The sequence below is a fragment of the Giraffa tippelskirchi genome, chromosome 3 (assembly GCF_054371585.1).
Source record: "Giraffa tippelskirchi isolate mGirTip1 chromosome 3, T2T-mGirTip1v1.2.pri, whole genome shotgun sequence".
Taxonomy (NCBI): Eukaryota; Metazoa; Chordata; class Mammalia; order Artiodactyla; family Giraffidae; genus Giraffa; species Giraffa tippelskirchi.
Genome location: NC_137277.1, coordinates 185,349,759 through 185,364,873, shown reverse-complemented (window position 1 = coordinate 185,364,873; position 15,115 = coordinate 185,349,759). Strand labels below are relative to the sequence as shown.

At 43.1% G+C, this 15,115-nt stretch overlaps 1 long non-coding RNA gene and 1 other non-coding gene across 2 annotated transcripts; both read left to right on the top strand.

Annotated features, from left to right (window-relative positions):
* The first annotated feature begins 300 nt into the window (after positions 1-300).
* Positions 301-410, top strand: LOC145543922 (U6 spliceosomal RNA). Its single transcript, XR_014081164.1, has one exon. It is a non-coding gene; the product is annotated as a U6 spliceosomal RNA (small nuclear RNA).
* A 538-nt stretch (positions 411-948) lies between these two features.
* On the top strand, positions 949-14,345 carry LOC145540249 (uncharacterized). Its single transcript, XR_014078230.1, has 5 exons — positions 949-1,203; positions 3,628-3,665; positions 4,033-4,215; positions 10,861-11,043; positions 11,460-14,345. It is a non-coding gene; the product is annotated as an uncharacterized LOC145540249 (long non-coding RNA).
* The last annotated feature ends 770 nt before the right edge of the window (positions 14,346-15,115 follow it).

Here is a 15,115-nt window from a genome sequence, read left to right as displayed (position 1 = left end):
GTCCTGTGGTCAGTGGTCAGCTTAGGAAATCAGTGTATTTAACAAAACATGTTTGGAGACAAACTCATTCTGGACCAACCAATAGCCATGCACTCTTTTTTTTTTTTAAAGAAACTAGTGTTTTACAGTCAGGGCAAGATCGCTGGTAGAAGATTCTGAGTTATGGAGACAGGAATAGAGAACAATGCCTCCAGCAAGAAGCAACAAGACCAAATGAAGTCACAGTGGCAACTGGTCCAAATGGAATTAACGTGATGGTTTTCCATTTGATCAGAGAACCACTGAGTGGTTAGGATCCAAGCGTTTACTTCAGCAGCACACACAGAGCTAAAACTGGGACAATACTGAGAAGATAAGCACGGCCCCTGCCCAAGGATGAGATGAAAATTCGTGAAGTGTTCCACAATATTGAGCTCCCTCACTCTTTCCATTGTGCAAGGACACAGCAGGAGACAACTGTCTAGGGGTCAGGAAGCAGATTCTCATCTGCAGGCATCTTGATCTTCCCAGCCTCCATTTCTGCAGGAAATGAATATTTGTTCTTCAAGCCCAGAACAAGCACAGCAAAACTAAACAAAAAAAAACCCCACAAAGGTATCTTGAGACACCAGTGACTCGGAAAGTTTCTGTTCATAAAGTAACTTTTTTTTTTTTAATACTAGAATTTTAGTTCATCAGTCACCATTTAGATAGCTCTAGATTTTTAGTTTGGACCTCTGAAAATTCTTTGAAAGATTTGATTATCTACTTTTAGAGTTGTAAACGCTGTCACAGTCCTCAAGGACAATTTAGAGTGAAAACGTGTTATTAATACCTAATAGCAGCAAGGGCCACAGAGTTGCTTCTTTAAGGTTTGGCTTCCTGTGAAGAAAATGGGATTATTGAGTTAATTTTGGTTACTTTGTTAATGTGTGTGTGTGAAGTTTAACTCCTGGTGATGCTGCACACAGAGGGGATTGGGTCACTCATTGTATTGCCAGTGTTGTTGTGTCTCTACTATAAATGCTCTCAGGAAAGAGTCTAGTCCCCTGAGTGTTTGGATGGGGTAGATGGCTTTCCCAGGGGGCGCTGGTGGTGAAGAACCCTCCTGCCAATTCAAGAGACGGAAAAGACTCGAGTTTGATCCCTGGGTTGGGAAGATATTTTGAAGGTCTTCTGGGGCCTGTTTTCTTCTTTCTCTCTCTCTTTTTTTCAATAATAAGGGTAAGTCAGGATTATTTTTTATGCGTGTTCTTCTGACAAGATGGTATGGGCTCCTGTTAGTTTACCTGTTGGAATTTCTAAAAATGTTTATTAGCCAGAGCGCTAAATCACTCCAGTCGTGTCTGATTTTTTGCGACCCTATGAACTGTAGCCTGCCAGGCTCCTCTGTCCATGGGATTCTCCAAGCAAGAATCCTTCTCCAGGGGATCTTCCCAACCCAAGAATCGAACCCATGCCTCTTATGTCTCCTGCATTGGCAGATGGCTTCTTAAACTAGCGCAAACTGAGAAACCCTTTATTAGCCAGAGGGGAGAGATTTAGGCCACTTAACATTTGTGGTGGCATGTATTTTAGCTAAAATTTTCTCCTAGAAAAAAATGTGTAAATGCTTCTAAACTCTGGGGATCACAGAGGCAATATAAACTGTGTTGAATCAGGAGGAATTTTGCGGTGTTTAAAAACAATTTTTCAACTGAAATGAGCACCTCTGATATGGAGAGAGTTGATCTCCAGTGGGGATTCGTATCACAAAGGAGTTTCTTAGCAACAGTGGCAGAAGCAACATTTGTGTAGAGGAAGGTTTTAATTATCCCAGGGGGGAAGAAAAGCCCCACAAGACATCATTTAATTATGAAAGGTTTTGATAGAAATTGGCCTTGGAAAATTGAAGGAGCATCACTTGGAGATGCAGGAGAGGACCAAGAGGTCTTGCGTCATCACTTACCACCTTTACAGGCTGGCCTCATGGTGAACTACGTTGAACTAAGTGGACTTCCTTGAATGGGTCATCCAGGAATCTGTGTTATGCAGAAACAATACTAGCTCTTTGCATATAAGATAAAAGTTTACAATTTTACCCCCAAAAAGAAAAAAACTGGTAGGTTTGGCAGACAGTGTAATTAAAAAATCTTAATCCAGTCAAAAAACTTCAGAGTCTCATCCAATTTCACTTTTCCCTTTTCCCAGGCTCAGAAGCCTGCAGAGTAGGGAGGTCGTGTGGTTGGCATCTTCCGTTTTTAACCTTCCCCTCCCTCCCCACTCTCTGGCTGCTGTTTTGGGTCTCTAGGGCTTCTCTGGTGGCTCAGACAATAAATAATCTGCCAGCAATGCAGGAGATCTGGGTTCGGTCCCTTGGTTGGGAAGATCCCCTGAAGGAGGGCATGGCAACCCCCTCCAGTAGTCTTGCCTGGAGAATCCCATAGACAGAGGAGCCTGGTGGGCTACAGTCCAAAGGGTCACACAGAGTTGGACACGACTGAGTGGCTAAGCACAGCACACACAGGGCTGGGGCAGGGAGAGGGGGAGGGAAAGTGCCTTTCTGGTGGCTTCACTAGTAATCTGGCGTTGTTACTACTGAAGCCGTGGAAGTTGAAGGATGATTGTCCTGTAAAGTGATTTTGTGGATTTTTTTTGAGGTCCTTTCTTTGGGGATCCCACTTGCAGTTCCATGGAGTGGACAATGCTTCTGTGTTTGATCAGAACAGTTCTGTGTTTGATGGTCTAAAATGCAGCCTCTTTCTGCTGATGTCATCTGACTTCTGGCAAGAAACTCTCTTGGGCAGATTTCTTTGTAGGTATCCCATTCCTGGCAGTTCCCTGGGGACTGCCCATGGAAAGCATGAACCTTTAACTTGCTGTGGGTCAAACTTCTCCTTAGAGACAGATATTTTACTAGTTTCTTTTCTATCTTTCTAAGGATGATACGGGTTATTGTTTGTGCTGTCAGTTAACAATGTATTGTGTCTCAACATTAAAATCACCCTTCACTGCCCTGCTCTGTGATAGTTAAGCTGGACCCTGTAACTATTTCCCCTCTGCCAGCTGGCGTGATGCTCGGGCATGTCTGTAGAGCATGCCCAGGGAACACCACAGGAGGAAGGGGAGCTTCTCATCAGGATTTCTGTGTTTTCTTCTTGCTGCTGTGATGCGTGGCGGCCAGCAATGTGTAGTGACCAGTGGTACGTGGGACAACCAGTGGTACTCATGCCAATGAGTTTATTGCTTTCAATTTATTTCATTGAAGTATAGTTGATTTACAGTGTGCTAATTTTTTTTTTTTTTTTTTTTGGCCCTGCCGCAGGGCATGTGGAATCCTAGTTTCCCACCTTGGATCGAAGCCCCCGCACCGCCCCCTAGTGGAAGCGCAGAGTCCCAACCACTTTATGTCCAGGGACTTAAGCGTCATTCCAGTGGGCAGGTTTCCAGGGAGTTTCAGGGGCACCACATGGGCATCTTCGAAGTGAGTTCTGCTGGCACCCCCTGGGTGGCTTCCCAGCTCTTCTCCAATAAATGGTTTCCCAGTGAATTTTGTTCTCACCCAAGCGCGGAGTTTTCTGCTTGTCAGCCCTGGGCTGTAGCATCTCAGCAAATGGTCTCCACCATGTAGGGGAGCAACATCTCTTACGAGGTCTAAATCTCTTCCAGGTTTGTTCTTTTCTTGGCCATGCTGCTCGATCCTATAGGTAAGGCCTGTTCCCTTTGTCAGTTATTGCTTCATTCTTGTGCATTCTCTTTACACCTTAGTTATTAATTATTCTAATAGTCCTGTATTATTAGATAACAATTTTTATATTAAGTGTTCCCTGTTCAAATTACTATGTGGCTTCTATCTCTTGACTGGGCCTTGACTAATACATTTGTTCTTTTTCTTATTGATTTTTTGGTAATTCTTTGTATATTCTGAGAGCTTTCCGGGTGGTGCTAGTGGTGAAGAACCCACCTGCCAAAGCAGGAGATGTGAGAGGCTCGGGTTCGATCCCTGGGTTAAGAAGATCTCCTAGAGAAGGATCTTAATGCTATGTTGTATATTTGTTACATATCTTTCCCCAGACTCTTACAAAAGTACACGTATGTATAATGTAACTGATAATTATGAAGACGACCCTTATGTATTCTTCCACCCCAAGATCAAGAAGTCGAACACTGTGAACACCCTGCAAGTCCCAGCACACCCCTCCCACAGTCACGGTTCCATCTTCATCTGCCCTCACAGCACTCCAGATAACTTTTATGGTATACTATCCTTGCTTCATTTTTATTTTTAAATTTCGGTTTACTTTATTTTTGTCTGTGCTGGGTCTTCGTTGCTACTTGGGCTTTTCTCTAGTTGCAGTGCGTGGGCTTCTCATTGCAGTGGCTTCTTTTGTGGAGCACAGGCTCTAGGGTGCTTGGGTTTAAGCAGTTGCAGCTCCAGGGCTCTAGGGCACACAGGCTTAGTTGCTCCACATCACCTGGGATCTTCCTGGACCAAGGACTGAACCCATGTCTCCTGCACTGGCAGGTGGACAGGCTTCCCTCATAGCTCAGTTGGTAAAGAACCTGCCTGCAATGCAGGAGACCCTGGTTCGATTCCTGGGTTGGGAAGATCCTCTGGAGAAGGGAGAGGCTACACACTAGTATTCTTGGGCTTCCGTTTTGGTTCAGACAGTGAAGAATCTGCCTGTAATGTGGGAGACCTGGGTTCGATCCCTGGGTTGAGGAGATCCCCTGGAGAAGGGAAAGGGTACCCACTCCAGTATTCTGGCCTGGAGAATTCCATGGACTATATATATAGTCCATGGGGTCACAAAGAGTGGACATGACTGAGCGACTTTCACTTTCATTTCTTCATCACTGAGCCACAAGGGAAGCCCTGGCTTTACTTTAGAGTTTTACTACATATATGTCTGGCTGTCAGCATGACTGATGCCATCTTGGGCCCATTCAGTTCTTGCTTTCTTCCACTGACCCTACCTAGGGATGTACTGTGTAGGAAATCTCTTTGTTATCAAGGGCTCTGTAGTTAGTAGATACTGTTTCATGATCGTTAGGTCCAGGTGGCCTCTGTGTTCCCATGTTCGTTCCCAATGATAAGACCTTGTCTGATGTACTCCCAGTGCTCACCAGCCTAGTTACCCATTCATAGATCTTGACTTAGGAAAGCATTCTGTGTTTCCAAGCACATACCCCTCTGGGTTAACTATAAAATTGTCCTGATTCTGCCTCTGGGCTACAGAGCACGATTGTGAACGCTTCCAGATCGCCATCTGCCCAGTCCTACCCTGTGAGCAAATCGTCGTATGATAAACTGACCCATTGAGCATATGCAGCTGTCTGTCTTGTTTTTCAGGCTTAAGGTACTCTCAGCTCAGTGGCGACTGTGCATTCTCTTTGTCTTCCAACAGTATGTATCCTCAAAGTGTAATTATATTTATTTTTAGTTCTATATGAATACAGTCTTACTGGATGTGCGTGTATTTTTTTTAGCTGCACCCATGTGGGATTCCCTAGTAGCTCAAAGGGTAAAGAGTCTGCCTGCAATGCGGGAGACCTGGGTTTGAACCCTGGGTCAGGCAGATCCCCTGGAGAAGGAAATGGCAACCCATTCCAGTATTCTTGCCTGGAAAATCCCATGGATGGAGGAGCCTAGCAGGCTACGGTCCATAGGGTCACAAAGAGTTGGACACGACTGAGCAACTTCACGTGTGGCTGGCAGGCTCTTAGTTTTCCAACCAGGGATTGAACCTACATCCTTGGCAGTGAAAGTGCTGAGTCCTAACCACTGGACCACCAGGGAATTCCTTGGATGTGTTCTTTCATCTGCGACTTCCCAGGTGGCACTAATGGTAAAGAACCCGCCCACCAGTGCAGGAGATAAAAGAGACATGGGTTCGAGGGCATGGCAACTCACTCCAGTACTCTTGCCTGGAGAATCCTATGGGCAGAGGAGCCTGACAGGCTACACTCCATAAGGGTGCAAAGAGTTGGACACGACTGAAGCCTCTTAGCACACATGCACATTCTTTTATAATTTATGTTTGTGAGATTTATCCCTGTCATTGTGTGTGGCCCTAGCTCATCACTGTATAGCATTTCGTTGTGTGAATGTGTAACATCTAGGGGATCCATCTTACGGGTGATGGGCAACAGAATTGTCACAGTTTTTGGCTATTGTGAATATTTTCCAGCGGGTCTGCTACCCTGGGCTCCCTCAACAGCCCTTCGCTGGCATTGCCTCTGCCTGCAGCATCCTCCCCACTGGGACATTCTTTACGTGGCTGAGCCTCGCTCACATATCATATCTCAGTTCAAATGTCACCCTCTCAAAGAGACCTGCCTTGATAATGCCACCGAAAATAGCTCCATCCTCGTCCTTAATTTCTGACACCTCACCCCATTCGCATGCTGTCATCTGAAATTGTTAGCTGTTTTCAGTTGATTTTTTTATTGTGGTAAAAATATACATAACATACAATTTACCATTTTAACCACTTGTAAGTGCACAATGCAGTGACATTGTACATTCACAATGTTGTAGAACCGTCACCACTATCTATTTCTAGAACTTTCCATCATCCCAAACAGAAACTCTACACCCATTAAATAATAACTCCCCCATCCCTCCTCCTCCCAGCCCTGGGTAACCTCTGTCCCACTTTTTTTTTTATTTTAGCTGCTCTGTGAGGCTCCAGGAATCTTAGTTCCCTGACCAGAAATTGAACCCAGGCCCCCTGCAGTGGAAGCAAGGAGTCTTAACCATTGAACTGCCATGGTTAAGATGGTTAGTCTTAACCATCTATCCCGCTTTTTGTTTCTATGGATTTGCCTATTTCTACATTCCTCATTTAAGTGGAATTGTATAACATTTGTCCTTTTGGGAGTGGCTTTCAAGATTTATTTATGTTGCAGCATGTGTTAGAATAGCACATTCAATAGCATTCTATTGAATGTATATACCACATTTTGCTTATCCAGACTTCAGTTTGCTTCTACTTTTGGTGGCTGTCAATACTGCTGCCATAAAGTGTACAGGTTTGTTTCAGTCCTTGTTTTCTATTGTTTTGGACCTATATCTTGGAGTGTAATTAAAATGATTGTTTAGACTTTCATTAGACTACAGTAGACCCCAATGCCTAAAACACTGTCTGACTCACAGTATGAGCTTAAAATATATTTTTGAAATGAACAAATATCCCAGGTAAACTGAACAGGGCATTATTATAGTAACCTACGTCATTGTTAAGGAGATTAAATGCCACACATCCTAGCATGGGGCCCTAGCATCTGATCATGGTTCAGTTTACGTTAGCTCTACATGACGACTTTACTCAGCCCAAGTTCCTAAAGTTGATGCTGGTTTGGGGGCTTCTATTTAGCTCTCTGTTGCCAGTAAAGATTTTTTTTTTTACATTCTCCCATTTGCCGAATGCCCTGAGGGTAGCAGATAGCAAGATGGTCAAGGTCCTGCACCTGTTCTCAGGTTTTAATTTTAATACAGTTTGTTTCATAACGGACAGTGTGACTTGGGAGGCCTATTCACTGTGGGTGAAAATTGAGCAAAAAATCATCCACTGTTTGTATTCTGTGACCTCTGATGATCCGAGTAGGATCCCAAGTCCTGAGCTAGAACATGACACCACCCTTCAGCTTTACAGTTCACCGTTGCATGTTGAGTGACAAGTTGCTTAAACTTTTGCTTAACTACACTCTTATTTCACATTCCTTGGAATTGTAATATGCGAATCTTTGAGGAAATCCTGGGTTTGGCGGGGGGAGTGGAGAGATGAAGGAAAAAGGAAGCAGGTAGGGGCTGTTAATAATAGACTTTAAACAAGTTTCAAACCAAAAGGTTATGATTAAGTGCCTACTGGGTGCTTACTGCAATGCAGTGAGACTGGAGCTGGGGGACAGAAATTCTATCCTCAAGGAGTTTATGATCAAGGTGGAGCAGATAGAACTGTGGGCGGAGCAAATATGTTAGTAAGTGCTGAGAGCTGGGAGAGTTGCTGGTATGAACGTGGACTGTCAGGGCGCATTGAAATAATCCGATCTCCTTTTAGGGAGGGGAAACTGAGGCTCGGAGAGGGTGAGAGGTTTGCCTAAGGCCACACAACTAGCTGATGTCAAAGCTAGGGCTTGAACTCAGGTCTCCTGACTTCTCTACCAGTGTTTTTTCTTTTTAAAAAAATATTATTTATTTATTTGGCTGTGCTGGGTGTTTGTTTCAGCACGCGAGATCTTCAATCTTCGTTGTAGCATGCGAGATCTTTAGATGCGGCATCTGAACTCTTAGTTGTGGCATATGAGATCCAGTTTCCCGACCAGGGATCGAACCAAGGTCCCCTGCACTGGGAGCAGAGAGCCTTAGCCACTGGACCACCAGGGGAATCACTCCACCAGTGTTTTTTCTATTGACGCACAGACGTCTTTGTTAATTCAGTGGTCTAGCTTGGCTCTGTCCAATAGATAAAATTCTATAGCATGAGCCATATATAGAATTAAAAAATTCCTAATAGCCACATTGAAAGAAAAAACCAAAAAGAAACAAGTGAAATTAATTTTAATAACATGTTTTATTTAACCCAATATATTTGGAATATGATCATTTCATCTGTAGTCAATATAGAAATTATTAATGAACTATTTCATATTTTTCTCATTGTACTAAGTCTTAAAAAAGTGTTAGTCTCTCAGTCAGTCAGTTCAGTCACTCATTCGTGTCTGACCCTTTGCGACCCCATGAACCGCAGCACGCCAGGCCTCCCTGTCCATCACCAACTCCCGGAGTCCACCCAAACGCATGTCCATTGAGTCAGTGATGCCATCCAACCATCTGATCCTCTGTCGTCCCCTTCTCCTCCTGCCCCCAATCTTTCCCAGCATCAGGGTCTTTTCAAATGAGTCAGCTCTTTGCATCAGGTGGCCAAAATATTGGAGTTTCAGCTTCAATATCAGTCCTTCCAATGAACACCCAGGACTGATCTCCTTTAGGATGGACTGGTTGGATCTCCTTGCAGTCCAAGGGACCCTCAAGGGTCTTCTCCAACACTACAGTTCAAAAGCATCAATTCTTCGGCGTTCAGCTTTCTTTATAGTCCAACTCACATCCATACATGACCACTGGAAAAACCATAGCCTTGACTAGACGGACCTTTGTTGATAAAGTAATGTCTCTGCTTTTTAATGTGCTGTCTAGGTTGGTCATAACTTTCCTTCCAAGGAGTAAGCGTCTTTTAATTTCATGGCTGCAATCACCATCTGCAGTGATTTTGGAGTCCAGAAAAATAAAGTCGGCCACTGTTTCCACTGTTTCCCCATCCATTTCCCATGAGGTGATGGGACTGGATGCCATGATCTTAGTTTTCTGAATGTTGAGCTTTAAGCCAACTTTTTCACTCTCCTCTTTCACTTTCATCAAGAGGCTTTTTAGTTCCTCTTCCCTTTCTGCCATAAGGGTGGTGTCATCTGCATATCTGAGGTTATTGATATTTCTCCCGGCAATCTTGATTCCAGCTTGTGTTTCTTTCAGCCCAGCATTTCTCATGATGTGCTCTGCATATAAGTTAAATAAGCAGGGTGACAATACACAGCCTTGACGTACTCCTTTTCCTATTTGGAACCAGTCTGCTGTACCATGTCCAGTTCTAACTATTGCTTCCTGACCTGCATACAGTTTTCTCAAGAGGCAGGTCAGGTGGTCTGGTATTCCCATCTCTTTCAGAATTTTCCACAGTTTATTGTGATCCACAGAGTCAAAGGCTTTGGCATAGTCAATAAAGCAGAAATAGATGTTTTTCTCTCAGTTGTGTCCAACTCTTTGTGATCCCATGGACTGTAGCCCACCAGGCTCCTCTCTCCTTGGAATTCTCCAGGCAAGAATACTGGAGTGGGTTGCCATTCCCTTCTCCAGGGTATCTTCCCGACACAGGGATCGAATCCGGATCTCTTGCATTGCAGGCAGATTCTTTACCATCTGAGCCACCAGGGACGTCTTAGAAATTGGTCTATATTTTATACTTCGGCACATTTCAGTTTGGACCAGCCACGTTTCAGGTGTTCACTGGTCACATGTGGCCAGTGGCTGCTGTATTGGCCAGGGCCAGCTAGCTATGAACTGAATAATTTATGTGCCAGATTTTCAGGGGATATCTTGAAGAACGTGAAAGGTATTATATAGACATCATGGTTTACAGCCAAAAGAGTCCTAGAGTTGGCAACCTGGGCTTTGAATCTTAGTTCAGTTGAGACAGGCTGGAGCCTGGGACCATTTGGTGCAGTCTGCAAAGCTTGCACCTGAACACACCTCTCCTTGAGCAACAAAATACAAAGAAACGGTATGGGACTAAAAATAACTGAGTTGGTACATGTGCAGCTGGGGCCAATTCTGGACAAAAGACACAAAGAGACCAAAAAACCCAACTGCAACTTTTGAAAAGCCTAGAGCAAAAGCAAGGTACTGTGCATGCCTCTTGTACACAGTACCACCTAAGCGGTGGGCAAAACACCGAAGCCTCCCCTCCGGCCCAACCCCTGGACATACCCCTACCCTCACTCTCATATAAGGAACAAGCTTGCCACTCCCCTTAAGGGGCGACCAAGCGAGGGAAACTATTTTTGTCCCCCTTCCCCCTGCCGTAGCAGGGGCCCCAACAAAACCTTGCCTGAATTTCTTGTCTGGCCTTTGATCAATTTCTATTGAAACTGGCCAAGAACCCTGGGTGGTAGCACAACCGTTTACTAGCTGTGTAGTCTCTGATGAAGCAATTAAATCCTTGATTGTCCTTTGGTTTATATCTACTAAAGGGCAATTGTAGAGGTCAGTTGGTCAACATACATAAAATACATTTCCGTATATATATGTAAGTATGTAGGGCTCAGCGGTAAAACATCTGCTTGCAGGAGACGAAAGAGACCCTGCTTTGGTCCCTGGATCGAGAAGTTCCCCTGGAGGAGGGCATGGCAATCCCTTCCAGTATCCTCGCCTGGAGAATTCTCTGGACAGACGAGCCTGGTGGGCTGTGGTTCATAGGGTCACAAAGAGTCGGATAGGACTTAAGCGACTGAGCACGCATGCACTCACATGTAAGTATATATGATGCATAATTGTATGTGTACGCATGTATAAAAATGGTTTGCTAGTGCAGCATCTGGTCCTCAAAGTATCATTCTTATTTCCTGAGAATACAAAAGATTTAGAAATATTGTCATGTGGTGAGCACCAGATGGATTAGACAACTTTATTAAGCAAGTTTAATATCCTGTGAAATTGGTACGAAAGCAAGTGGGAAGCAACTAAAGATGTCACAGGAGTCAGAGCTGGGAAAGCCAGCCCGTGTGGTCAAAGTCAGGAGGAGCAAGTCTCGCTGAGCCGCCAGTCCCTCTGCCCAGGGGGCCCGACCCCAGCTGCCAGCTGCCAGGGAGATCTGAGCTCTCAGGCCAGCGAGCTGCGTGTTGTGTAATCTATTCTGTTAACATATTCACTTCAATTTCGGATTCAGAATTAAACAGGGAAAAGCTCCGCTGGAAGCTGAATTGCCTCAAAACCCAGCTCCAGCCAATCCTTTGAGAATGGAGAGACTGAAAATCACCAGCGTGGGTAGGCACGCTTGTTGTCACCACTTGGCAGATGAAAATACTGATTTCTGTTGGGAGACTGGCATGAACATATCTACACTACTATGTATAAAATAGATATGAGAACCTACTCTGTAGCACAGGGAGCTCTGCTCAATGCACTGTGGTGACCTACATGGGAAGGAAGTTCAAAAAAGAGAGGATATATTTGTATACGTATAGCTGATCCACTTTGCTATACAGCAGAAAGTAACACAACATTGTAAAGCAACTACCGCAGTACAAATTTTAAAAGAAGAAAAAAAGAAAAAACTGAATTCTAGAAAGGTTAAGTGACTGGGCCAAGATAAGTGAGCTGGGATTTGAACTCACATAGCCTGTCCCCGAAGCTGCTTTCAGGCCCAGAGATTGTTACTGGAGAAATACCAAGTCAAGTAAGTGCTGTTAATTGCCTTCACATCTTCAGAAACCAATCTGGAATCTGCTACTTTAAATGGTTCTGTTTTTAGTTCTTCTATTGGTCACCCTACACCTCTAAAGATAGATTTGTGTGGTTACTTCTCAATGCATTGATTTTGATGTTTCTGCTGACTTCTCCTTGTGGGTTATACAACCTCCAGCCTTTTCCTGTTGTCATTTTGATATGCTGTACGTATTTGAGCTTCATAAACATCTTTTCTTCTCCATCAGCTTTCTACAGTTATCTTTTGATCTCTAATCCACAGAGTTTACATATTTATCATTATGTAAACAGAGCCAAGTAATGTGCTAGGATGGCATTTTCTTTTCTGCTAATTCAATGCCACTCAAGAAGAATGTCCCCAGAGTTAATTTCAAGTGAATTCTTTCATACACATCACCAATTGTTTAAAATCATGACATACTTTATTTTTGGATCATGTCTTTCCCATACCATTCCCCCTCAATTTTGTCATTGGGAGTAGCTAATAAAAATTGCCAATCTTTTTTTGAGCAATTACCATATGCTGGGCACATTACAAAGTGCTTTACACATAATGATTAATTGAATCCTCACAGCTAGCTACCCAAGAAGGAAAGTACAATAGAATTCCCATCTTATGGACAGGGAAATTGAACCACAGAGAGGTTAAGTGGTGGAGCTGGGGTTTAATACAGACTCTGATTGGCATCCGTGTCCATACGCTTAACTGCAATACTGTTCTCAGAGGGGACATGAGCCATCTTCACCACATGCCTAATCTCCACCCCCTGTGTGTTGCTCCCCTGTTCTAATTTAGATCTGTTTCTTTACATTTGGACCACGTCTTTCTTGTCCAGCTGTTAAAATTTATTTTAAATGGGCAGGTTTGAAGAGCCTTTGTTTTGTCTTCCACATCTGCAGAAGCAGTCCATGCAGTCCTGGAAGTGAGCTGGGACCATTTGACCAGAGAATTCTGAGTTCTGGGTACTGTATGCACAGTTTGGAAAGGGGAGATGTCCTAGGCTCTATGCAACCACGTTCCCTTGACTCCAAAGACTCCTTGGCCCATGGAAAAGGGTGCAGCCAGCAGAGGGTCAGAGCGCTCACGAAAGCATGACAGTAAAGTGAAAGTGTTAGTCACTCAGTCGTGTCTGATTCTGCGAGAAGGGAATGGCCCAGGATGAATTTCTCATTTTTAAATCCCTTGTAGCATACTGCAGTCAGCACCATTTGAGGGTACTCTATGCATAGTTTGGAAAGGGGGACATTTCCAAATGTTCTACGTCTTACGTCTAACATTTCAATAGAAAACCTACAGTATTTCCAACCTGAAACCCCAGAGGACAGAGCTGAGGGCAGTAACAGCTGCTGAAATGTGAGGGGGAAACCCCGGCAAGGCAAGAGTCAGGGTGGAGAGTTCTTTGTAAGCTCTGTACCAATCTCTGGCCACCCTCTAAGTCATACATTCGTAGGACAAAACTTCAGCTAAGGGTAAAAGAAGCGAACTAACGTTTGAACTGCTTGCCCAATGACAGTGTTTGCTACTTTGAGTCCACCAAGTTTGAGTCCACCTGACAAAACGACAGCTGCAAAAATCAGCGCTCTGTAGGGGTTTATAACACAATCCAGAGCCTTCATAACATAGTACTCAACGTGAAATTCAAGGTTATTTGACATACAAAGAAAAGGAAAACGTGATTCCTTTTCAAGAGAAAAGATGATCAAAAGAGGCTGACACTGAGATGATGAGATAATGATTTTAAAGCAGCTGTTACAGCTTGTTCTTTACTATAAAGGAAAGTAGGCTCAACATGAAAGGTAGGGAAATCTTGATAGAGAAATAAAAACTCTAAAAATGGCTTCAAAACTCTAAAAAAAAAAAAAGAACCAGATAATAATTCCAAAACTGTGAAATTCAGTATTTGAAATTTAAAAGCCATTGGTTAGGCTTATGTCTCAAATGATTTGTGAAGTGAGGGTGCAAGGTAACGTTGATGAGTGATGTTACGAATGCAAAATATACAGGATCCTGGAACCAGGAACACAGAGAATAAGGACAGGCTAGTTTGGCAGAGATAGGTTGCATATCTTTTTTGTTTTTCGCACCACACTGCTTGGCACATAGAGGTTCCCAGACCAGGGAAGTCCTGTGGTGGCTTTTAAAACACTAAAAAGTTTTGTTTCTCTCTCTTGTTTAAAATATAATGCAAGTTTATAACAGAGATTTTGAAAATGTAGATAAGAAAATAAATATCAATTATAATCCCACCACTAGAGAATTCACCGTCAATATTTTGATGTTTATTCTTCTAGTCTTCTAAAATATATACAATTTTAATTTTCATTAAATATGTTCACACTCAATATACTGTTTGAAATCTGCCTTTTGATTTTTAACACCTATCCTGAACATCTCTTCATACATCTAAATATTTTTCATTATTTTTGATGATAGCATACCAGTCATGATATATTTGGACTGTAATTATATACTAAGTATGAGCCTTATATTTTCCATATAGATCACAAATATTTTTCTCAGTTAGTTTTTGCTTTTTAGCCTTATGGTGAGCCTCTCCATTCATTAGTTGGCCATGGTTCAATAAAAACCAGTCACCATCCTTCTGGGCAGCCTTCTGAGAAATGGTATTTCCCATGTGGGCAAGACCCATGTCTGTTTCAGTCATCACGGTATCACCAGCATCTAACAGAAGGCCTGGAGTGAAATAGCTACTCCATAAATATACATTGGATGATTGGTTAACTTTTGATTTGTATCCCTGAGGGGAAGGCCAGGGTACCATCATTTGGTTGCTGGCTTCCACTCCTGCCATGTAACTAGTCTGCTTTTGACCTAGTAATTCATGTACTTTGACTCAGTAGTTCCTCTTCTAGAATCTTAGAGAATTTTTCAGAGACACAGGCAAAGATTTATACATAAGAATATTATCCAAGGCTTATTTATTAGTGAAAAATTGGAAACTATTTCTGGCAACATGGAAATGATATATAGTTACATGATAGACAAACATTAATATGGGGTTTTGGAATGTTTTTGGTGATGTGAGAAAACCTTTACAATTTCATGTCATAGGAAAAAACTCAGAACGTAAAATTATATGTAAGATTTCTTAATTC